Here is an 11,121-nt window from a genome sequence, read left to right as displayed (position 1 = left end):
TAAATATTTGTCACCCAATTTTAATACTTTCCACCCCATATCAGCTTGTTTTCATGCAATCCTCATGTCGATGTAGCATAGAAATACCTTTGTCATCCGTCATTACTGAAAATCACTAGAGCAGGAGCCATCTGCCTTTGTTTTCCTAGCAACCAGAATCAAGTTGCTAATGTGAAGGTCACCCTCTATGAACCCATCAGTCATCAAATCTACCATGTTAGTGGAGTGTGCATGAAAAAGCCTGGAGAAGTTTTTGAAGTATCATTTCTCTGCTGTATTGCTTTTGAAATTAAGCTCTTTTCTGGTTGGTTGGTTGGTTTTTGGATTCTTGGACACTCTGAACAAGATGGAAAGATTGAGAGGAGTTGAACTGGGTGAGTTCAGGTAGCCAAAAATGTGGTGATAAAAAAGGAGGGGCGTATTTGGGGAGAGGGAAATAAAATATCCTATTTTGAAAAGATCTCTTAAATGTTGATATTGCTTCCCTCATCACTGACCCAGTGAAAATCTCAACTTTCACTTTGCCCAGATGGAGAAAGGGCCAAGTTTTTTTTCTGGAATAAGAAAGAAGCTTTTAGAAGTATGGGTAGGGTTTCAAATAAAAGTGTAGAGTGTGAGCCCTTGTAACATTTTGTCATGATGAACTCGAAATCAACTACTTCAGAACCGAAATGGTTTTATTTCTAATAATTGTACAATGTGCCATCCTAAATGAAAAATCAATGCCATGCATATAGAACAGACCGAGGTATTTAAATACTTGGGCATTTCCTTTCCTTTCCTTTCCTTTTAAGGTTACCAGATGTCCAGCAAAAGGAGGACATGTCCTCCTCTTTGTCCTCATGTCCTCCATCCAGCAGGCATAGCCTTAAAATCAAATATTGTCCAGATTTTTGAGTATCTTGGTTTTTTTGGGGGGGAGAATGTTTTCACAAGAGTAGTCATTCACACTTTTATGTATTGTGACCTTGTAAATTCTAGACTTGACTACCTAGATTTATATTATTCATTTCTTGATTCCAGCAGTCAGCTGTGATCCAGCCTCTTCAAATCTATGATGCCTGGAGTCTGTAGATTGTATGACATATGTTTCTGTGGTGAAATTTGGAAAGCACATACAGTAGTCGATTCTATATTATTGCTGGCATATGTTCTTGAAAATAAAGATTTGTTGGAAAAATATTGCAACTAAAAAACCCAGTCTTTCTGATGCAGGAAAAAGTAATTTCATATACATATAGGCCTAAATACATTTTTTCCCCAGTTTTTCACTGTAATTTTTGTCACTGATGCCAAGAAACTTAAACAGTGTGTCCTCCTTCCCCCCCTGCCCCCATTTGTCCTCATTTCCAATTGTCTGTGTCCTCTTTTGCCTGTTCAGATTGATGGCACGTTAAAAGAAGCTGCTAGAAGCAGATAGGAACTTTCCTACCTGAATAAGAAAGTAAAAAAGGTCAAGTAAGGGTTAACATAGCCACAAAGACGCCCCAATGAGAGAGTAAGAAAATCCTCCCAGAGACAGAGCAGAGCCCACCAAAAGTAAAGAACCAATTAAAAACTACTGCTGAAATCTGACAGGATCTGTGAGGTATATAAGCTTGACGTGAGGGCACGCTGGGTGCACTTGCCTTGTGACTCTAATCCCAAGCATTAATTCTTTACTTCTGTACAGAACTAAAGTTTTAAATATGTTCCCACCCACCTTTTTTGGTATATTTGCACCATTTTTGGTATATTCGCACCAGGTGAAACGAACCACCCAGTTTTGGGCTGAGCCAACAAGATAACTGATAACCAAGAATTCCCACCACACGGAGATGTCAATCTCATGATCTCTCAATTCATGCCCCAAAGGCCTCAAATGCTGTAACTGCTAAATACATCCACCAGTGTGGTATACAGTAGTAGTTAAGGGGCTGGATTTAGGTGCAGGGAAGCCCAGCTTCTAGTCCATCAACCATGGGTTTCTTTGGGCCAGTCATTCTCTCTGACTCAGCCTACCTCACAGGATTGTTGTGATGGTGAAATCCAGCAGAGAGGACTACGTAACCCACCTTGGGATCCTAAATAAAATTGTGGAATGTTAGATTAGTGTTTGTACACTGTTATATAAGCAACAAATAACATCTCACAATATACTATGTTCTATAATGTGTAGTTTAGTTTTGTCAGTAGGTGGCAGTGTTTAAGGTTATTCTGTGTTTTTAAGGGTTTTTTTTCCTGTGCACCCTGGGAAAGTCTCTATGAGATGATGTTACATCCTCTTTCTTCTCTGTGTTGTATGAAGAATAAAGTATCAGCCATGTTTGCAGTATCACCCTGATTGGAAAGCATCCTGACTGAAGCAGCATGTCCATATTATCAACACACTCTGCTAACATGGAATTTAAAGCTAATAAATGTGTTTTGCGAGATGTAACAGCAATGATACTTTTCCAGTTCCTGCCAAGCCATTTAGAGCAGGGTTGTTGAATCTCCTCTGTCTCTCTAGAGACGTGGGTGACCAGGGAGTGATTCAGACAAAACTGTTAAGAACTTCGCTCTATCTTTCATTACATGCCTAACACACTTCTTCATTTGCAGCTTAGTTTCACTTCTGTTGAAGCTCACATGACAATCTGCCATTTAAAATATTGGATAAAAGCAGTCTTGGGATGGAGCCCTGGTCCAGTCCATCTTTGCTGACAGTTTTTTTTTTATTTAATTTTATTCATTTTGTAGGCTGCCCAATTCCCAATTACTCTTGTGGAAAAAAAATACAGTCTATTGTGGCCTTTCAATCTAATTATGTTTGGCCCTGAAAAAGCCTTGATAATGGAGCCCTTGGTTTGGACTTACAGAAATCTCTTCTACAGGCCTTTCTTTACACCTAAATCTAAAATATTTTATATGTTCCTCATAAGAAAGGAAGACTTTACTTTAGTGAGGCTTGATGCCTTACCCTCTAAGATGTTGGAGGAAAGATGCTCCACTCTCAGAAAGTTAATGCCCATGGGTAGATGAAGCTATTGAACCAGATGTATTGTCCTTTATGCAATAGCTGGCACCCTGAGCTGATAAGCCTAAGTGCTTAGGTCAACTTAAAAAGGATGTAGTAGATTTTCTATTAGAGCAGTGTTCCTTAATGTGGTTCAGAGACCTCTGTGGGTTCCCAAAGGCCATCTCAGGGGTCCGCAAAAACCTGACTATGTTGAAAAATAATGCATATTAAAATCCCATCAAACAATTTGAGAAGCAGCAGTGACAGAGGAACAGCAAAGGCAGATTGGTGAGCTGGCTACAGGTGGTGTACTGTTATCTTTTTTTTATAATAACTTTATTAAATTTTAAAACAAAAAGATAACATCTAACAGAAACTAATAAAGACAGAGAAAGAGAAGTGCAGAAAAAAAGAAAAAGAAGAGAACAGAAATTTAAAAAAGGAATAACTTCTTTTACAACAGATATAAGTAAAACTTACATTAACCTCTTTCTCTGAGATTACAACATAACATCCATTTTTTTCTGTCAAAAATATTATTTATTTATTTATTATTCATATTTCTATTACCGCCCATCTCTCCCCAAAAGGGGGACTCTGGACAATAAAATTCTCCTTAAAACCTCAACATCATAAAATCATAAAATCACCAAATCAACACCTACAATACTAAAATAATAAATAAATATAAATATGAAATCCAAGTGGGAAATTTCCATTTGGTAGGGAGAACTCTACATCACCAGCCACCCCCAGGAAGAGCTGTTGCCCTTTCCACCCCAGGCGAGGCAGCAGAACCAGGTCTTCAAACCCTTCCAGAAGGTCGGGAGCGAAGGGGCCTGCCTCACCTCAGGGGGCAGAATGTTCCAGAGGGTGGGCACCACTGCAGAGAAGGCCTACTTCCTGGACCCCGCCAGATGAACTTCTCTTACAGACGGGGTCCATAACATGCCCTCTCTGCATGATCGGGTGGAGTGGGTTGATGTTATGGGGATGAGACAGTCCCTCAGGTAACCTGGCCCCATGCCATGTAGAGCTTTAAAGGTGATAACCAACACCTTGAATTGGACCCAGAAGCAAACTTGAACACAACGCAGCTTGCGCAGTAAAGGTATTACGTGTGCTGATCTTGGAGCACTCATCACTGTTCGTGCGGCCTCGTTTTGGACCAACTGAAGCTTCTGGATACTCTTCAAGGGTAGCCCCATGTAGAGCGCGTTGCAGTAGTCTATATGGGAGATGACCAGGGCATGAGTGACTGTCTGGAGGGCATCTCAATCCAGGAAAGGGCATAATTGGCACACAACATGAAGTTGTGCAAAGGCCCTCCTGGCCACGACTGCCACCGGCTCCTTGAGCAGGAGTCGTGAGTCCAGGAGGACCCCCAAGTTACGCACTGGTTCTGAATGGGGCAGTGCAACCCCATCCAGAACTAAAGATGACAACTTCCTGGATACCAAGGAGCCATCAACCCACAGCCACTCCGTCTCAGCTGAAGCCTGTTGTTCCCCATCCAGACCCCCACAGCCCCCAGGCACTGAGAGAGGGCAGCCACCGCATCACTTACTTCACCCGGGATGGAGATATATATCTGAGTATCATCAGCATACTGATGGTACCTCATCCCGTGGTGATGGATGATCTCACCCAGCGGTTTCATGTAGATGTTAAATAGGAGAGGGGAGAGAACCGAACCCTGCGGCACCCCACACAGCAGGGGTCAAGGGTCGGATCTCTCATCCCCTATCACCACCAACTGGGACCAGCCCTGGAGGAAGGAGGTGAACCAGCGCAAAACCACACTGCCCACTCCCAACTCCCTGAGCCGTACCAGAAGGATACCATGGTCAGTGGTATCGAAAGCCACTGAGAGGTCAAGGAGGGCAAGGATGGATGCACTGCCTTCATCCCACTCCTGCCAGAGATCATCCATAAGTTCGACCAATGCATTCTCTGTCCCATATCCCAGCCTGAAACCTGACTGAAAGGGGTCTAGGTAATCCGTTTCATCCAGAATCCTCTGAAGTTGTAATGCCACCACTTTCTCAACCACCTTCCCCAAAAAGGGGAGGTGGGAGACTGGACGAAAATTGTCCAGAACAGTAGGGTCCAGTGATGGCTTTTTGAGAAGGGGGTGTACCAGTGCCTCTTTAAAGGCGACCTCAAAATTGTCAAAAATATTATTAATCATTGAATCTGTATATGATAATATCTGTACTAACAGTCAGGAATCACGCTGAGATGAGGAGTAGGTCTCTAGTGTTTATTGCTGCTACATAAGACAGAATCCTAACAAACTGAAGAAGCGTGGGAAAACCCAGGCAGATAAACCCCAAAAGTTAAGGCGGGTCTGATCTTTGTCTCTTTGAATGGCTGCTTAATTCCTCAGTACTATGCATGCGTTTTCCCCCCTGGATAGAGGCCCCCTCCTGCTCACCATCAGTACTCATGACAATATCATTATTTTCTATTTCATGCCAAAAGTACAAAAGGGTCTTCCAATTTGCCATAAAATTAGTCAATGTCTTTTCTCTAATCAAGCTGTCAATTTCGCCATCACAGCTGTCATAAGTAAGGATGGCGAGCAGGGGGCTCCCATCCAGACTGTTAAGCGCATGCGTAACACTGAGGAATTAGGTAGCCATTCAAAGAGACACAGATCGGGACCGCCTTAACCTTTGGGGTTTATATGGCTGGGTTTTTCCCACGCTTCTTCAGTTTGTTAGGATTCCTGTTATGTACAAGCAATAAAACATTAGAGACCAGTTCCTTGTCTCAGAGTGTTTCCTGGCAGTTAGGACATCAGCCAACTCCATAAACTTTACCATCCATTCTTCCATTGTAGGTACTATCCAGTCTTTCTACCTTTGAGCATCTATGTCAGGGCCAGCCTCGCTTCGCAATAAGACACAGACTCACTTAATGGGTATTAAGGATTTCTGGTTTATTGGAATGATAGCTGACAGAACGAAAAACGGGAACGGGGTAGGTAGTGTGGGGGTGCCCCTTTTATACCCTCCTGTATTGCCCCGGGCTTCCCCACCCCTCAATGCCCCGATCCCTCTTGATGGGACCCTTGATGGCTGCTTGGGCGTTTTCCCCGGTGTCCTCTTTGTCTCCCTGCGACGGTTGTGTCCTCCGGGGCACCATGTGCTTCTTATCTTCACTCCTCTGACATCTCTCCTTTCAGTTGTTTATGGGTCCATGGGTGTGGGTGCCTTTGGGTGCTTGTGTTAATCCCTGGTTTGATTATCTTCTTCCCCTTTTCCTTAATGATCATGATCCACGTTGTGAGGCTCTTTGTGCCTTGCAACGAGGTCATGACATGCTGCCCCCCCAAAGATGTTCTATGGTGCTGGTTTCTCCGGGTATGCCTCATGGAACTGTCTTGTTAGTTGTCTAGCCATGACGTGTCGTGCCTGGACCCACTCTGGGTGTGAGAAATGTTTCCATCTCACGAGGTACTGTAGTGTTCCTCTTTGCTTTCTTGAGTCCAGTATCTCTTGTACTTCAAAATGTTGTTGGTTGTCTATCATTATGGGTGGGGGTGGAGGTTCTTCCGTATGCCATTTGGATGTGCTCGTTGGCTTCAGTAGTGCACAGTGAAACACTGGGTGGACCCGTCTCAAATTGTAAGGCAGTTCCAGTTTGAAAGTAACTGGGTTGATTACCTGTATGATTTTAAAAGGTCCAATGAATTTCGGTGCCAATTTCTTCGAGGGTTGCGAGGTCTTTATGAACTTAGTGGAGAGGTAGACCCTATCTCCCACTTTGTAGTTCGGTGCCTCCGCCCTGTGGTTGTCCGCATATTTTTTGTACGTTGTTTGTGCGTCTGCTAGGGCCGTTTGGATGATTGGCCAGGTTGTTGCCAGCTGTGCCGCCCAATCGTCTGGTGAGCAGGGCAGGGTTTCAGGTTGCGGCAATTCTGGTATCGGTACAAAGTCCCTTCCGTAGACCACCTTAAATGGGGTGTGGCCAGTGCTCTGGTGTACCGCGTTATTATAGGCCACCTCTGCAAAAGGTAGTAGGTCTACCCAGTTGTTCTGTTGATAATTTATGAATGCCCTCAGGAACTGTTCAAGTGTTGAGTTTAGGATCTCTGTAGATCCGTCCGTGTGTGGATGCCACGCAGTGGACAGTGCTTGTTTGGTTCCGATTAGTTTTAAAAATTCCCGCCAAAACTTTGACGTGAATTGTGTTCCTCTGTCGGTCACCAACCTGTAGGGGGCGCCATGGATCCTGTATATGTGTGTTAGGAATAAACGTGCCAGCTGTTGTGCGGAGGGGATAGTTGCGCACGGGATGAAGTGTGCTTGTTTCGAGAAATAGTCTTTTACCACCCATATCACAGTTTTTCTTTGGCTGGGTGGGAGGTCCACAATGAAATCCATGGAAATTTCTTCCCATGGCCGGGAGGGGCTGGCTACCACCTGTAGCAGCCCGTGGGGTTTCCCTCCTTTCCGTTTGGTGGTGGCACATATGGGGCAGTTGGCTACGTAGTCTTTTACGTCCTTTCTGAGTTTTGGCCACCAAAATTGCCTCCTCGTTAGGTGGAGGGTTTTTACAAACCCAAAATGCCCTGCAGATTTGTCATCGTGCGCTCTGTGTAAGATTTCCCCCCACAGTGATTCGGGCACATACAAGGCTTTCTCTTTCCAGGCGATGTTGTCTTTGAAAGATACATGTTGTTGGTTATTCTGCAACCATGTATCTTGCTGTAGTGCTTGTGTGAGTCTTTGTTGCCAGTTCGGTGAAATTGAGCATTGGCTCCGATCGCTCCCCGCCGTCCGTGCTGGCGTGCGCTGATTCCTTGTCTGGCTCCGCGTGACAGCTGGGCAGCCGAGCTGTTTCTCGGTCCATACTGTTCCCACGATGTCGGAGGCTTGCGTGTCGTCCTGTGGCCATCAGGAAAGGGCGTCTGCCAAGAAGTTTTTCTTGCCCAGTATGAATTTCAGCGTGAAATTGAACCGGCTGAAAAACTGAGCCCATCGCACCTGCTTTGGGCTGAGCCGTTTTGGTGTGCTGAGTGCCTCCAGGTTCTTGTGGTCCGTCCAGACCTCGAAGGGGCAGGAGGCCCCCTCCAGCAGGTGCCGCCACGTTTCCAAGGCTGTCTTTACTGCAAACGCCTCCTTTTCCCATACGTGCCATCTCCGCTCCGTTTCGGAGAATTTGCGGGAAAGGTAGGCGCAGGGCTTTAGGTGGTTGTCGGAGCCCTTTTGGAGCAGGATGGCTCCGATGGAAAAGTCGGAGGCATCTGCCTGCACCACAAAAGGCTTGGTGGGGTCAGGGTGTTGTAACACTGGCTCAGCTGTGAAGAGGGTTTTCAGTCTCTCGAATGCCGTTTGACAGTCAGCTGTCCAATTCAGTAGCGCCCCCGGGTTCCTCGATTTGCGCGTGTCCCCCAAGCCCTTAGTCTTTAGCAGGTTAGTTAGGGGCAAAATAGTCTCTGCCAGCCTGGGCGTGAACCCCCTGTAGAAATTAGTGAATCCCAGGAGGCTTTGCAGCTGTCTCCTCGTGCGTGGGCGTTCCCACGCCAGGATGACTTGGACCTTGCTGGGGTCCATTTCTATCCCTTTAGCAGAAATCCTATACCCTAGGTAGTCAATTTGTTTTTTGTGAAACTCGCACTTGGAGAGCTTAACAAACAGCTCTGCCTTGCGAAGTTTCTTGAGCACGTCCTTTACCAAGCGTTCGTGCTCATGTTCTGTTTCTGTGTAGATCAATACATCATCCAGGTAAACCAAACCCCCCTTAAAAAGGTGGTCACGCAGGACCTCATTAATTAACTGCATGAATACCCCCGGTGCTCCTGCCAGTCCGAATGGGAGTACTTTATATTGAAACACCCCCAATGGGCAATTGAAAGCAGTCTTCCACTCATCCCCCTCCCGTATCCGTATGCGGTAGTAGGCTTCCCTTATGTCCAGTTTGGAGAATACCTTACCCTTTACCAGGTGGGACAAAATGTCCTTTATTAAGGGTAAGGGGTATTTATTTGAAATGCTTGCTGCGTTTAATCCGCGGTAGTCTGTACAGAGCCGCAATGACCCATCCTTTTTCTCGCGAAAGAGGACTGGTGCTCCCACTGGAGAGTTTTCTGGCTCGATAAAACCTCTTGCCAGGTTTTTGTCTATGAAGTCCCTTAATGCAGCTAGCTCTCGCTGGGTCATAGCATATATTTTTGGTTTGGGTAGGGGTACCCCCGGGACCAGTTCAATGGTGCAGTCCGTCTTTCTGTGGGGGGGGAGTTTGTCCGCCTCTTTCTCGCCGAAAACGTCGGCGAAATCCCCGTATTTGGTTGGCAGTCCCTCTGGCAGTGCTGTCTCTCTGTGTTCCGCAGTCGTCGTCGCCCCCCCCCATGGCTGCTCGGGGAACCCTGTTCCCTGAAGGTGCTTGGTAACGCCCGTCAGCAAACTTAATCTCTCTGGTTCTCCAGTTGATGACTGGGTTTTGCTGCACGAGCCATGGGATCCCCAGTATGAGTTGGGGTTGCCCCACCGGTGCCACGATGAAAGCCAATTTTTCCTCATGGCTGCCGAGCCGTAGCGCGGTTTCTCCGGTGTATTGGGTGACCGGGCCCCCTCCCGCTGCAGATCCATCGAGCTGCGAGAACACCAGGTGGTGCTGAAGTGGATAGCAGCGGAGGTCGAGTGCGGCTGCCAGGTCAGGGTGCATGAGGCTTTTGGAGCAACCCGAATCAATGAGTGCCCAGACCTTTTCGGTTTTATTTCGATGGGTGAGGGTGACACGGACGTAGAGGGTGGGGCATTCCTCACTCACCCCTTTGTCGAAGCGCCTGTCAGTGTCCTCCACCTGTCCTTCGGCGCCCCTTAGGCCAGGTGGTTGTCGTTTCCCGCCGCCTCATCGGGGTTGCTTTCCTCCTCCTCTGAACTGTAGGGGACGTGTCTGCGTCGGTACTCCCCCTTCACCGCTGGTCGCTTTCTTGGCGCTGGGGTTGGTGCTGTTTGTGCCCTCCTTGGGCTCTCTCTGGGCGTCATTTTGGGGCATGCGGCTGCTTTGTGATCTTCCCTGCCGCACGTGAAACATTGCCCTTTTGCGAAGAGTCTGTCCCGTTCCTCCTTCCAGGGTTGGGGTCTCGCCCTCACCTGCCTTGCGCTGGTGCGTGGGGGTCTCGCTGTCTCCATCTGCTGTGTTTCCCTCCTTGCGTGGAGGAACGTGTCGTGAGCGTTCTCTGCTTCTGCTGCCAGCTGGATCCAACCCGTGAGGGAGCTGGGGTTGTCGCGGCCGAGTGCCCACCGGAGGACGTTTAAGTTGAGTCCATGTTTGAACTTCTCAATCAGTGTCGATTGAGACCAAGTGTCCACTTTTCCGGCTAGGGCTTGGAACTCCATGGCATACTCTGCCACGGAGCGCGGGCTTTGTCTGAGTGTCTCTAGCGCCCTTTTCGCCTTTTCTTGCTCCAGGGGGTCCCTGAAGTGCCGTTCCAGCGCCTGCACGAATTCAGTGCTGTCCTGCAGCGCCCGGGCGCCTGATTGGCACAATTGGACGTACCAATCAGCGGCCCGCCCTTTTAATTTTATGGCCAGGGCATTGATTTTGCCCCGCTCAGTTCTGAAGCAGGGACCCCATTCTTCGAGGTAGTACCTCGCGTTAGTCAAAAAAAAGGAGAGTTTCGAGGGGTCCCCATCGAACTTTATGCCAAAGTCCTTGGCGGGTGTCCTGGTCTGGCTCCTGGCCCCCTCTACGTCGTGCCTCGGGCTCTGCGGGAGCTGCTGCGGGTCAGGGTGTCTCCAGTTCTCTTGCGGCATTGGTGCCTCTCTCTGGGTCTCCTCGCAAGGTCGTCGTCCCGTCGCTCGGGGGGGAGGGTGGGGTATTCTCCCTCGGTCGGGCTCCTGGATCCAGGCTCCGCCGTCGCCGCCCACTGGGTCGTCCCTCCGCCTCTCAGCCTGGCGCGTCTCCCGTCATGGGGTGGGCTCCTGGGACCGGGCGCCACCGCCGCCGAGGTTGTCCCGCCGTCTCACGTCCGGGCGCGCCTCCAATCGTTGGGTGGCCTCCTGGGGTCGGGTCCCGCCGTGGTCGCCGCCGTCCACTGGGTCTCCACCCCGTCTCGCATCCCGGTGCGCCTCCGGTCGTCGGTTGGGCTCCTTGGGTCGGGTTCCGCCGTCACCGCCGCCCCGCTC

Source organism: Candoia aspera, chromosome 2 (assembly GCF_035149785.1).
Source record: "Candoia aspera isolate rCanAsp1 chromosome 2, rCanAsp1.hap2, whole genome shotgun sequence".
NCBI classification, from domain to species: Eukaryota; Metazoa; Chordata; class Lepidosauria; order Squamata; family Boidae; genus Candoia; species Candoia aspera.
Note: the sequence above shows the minus strand (reverse complement) of the source record.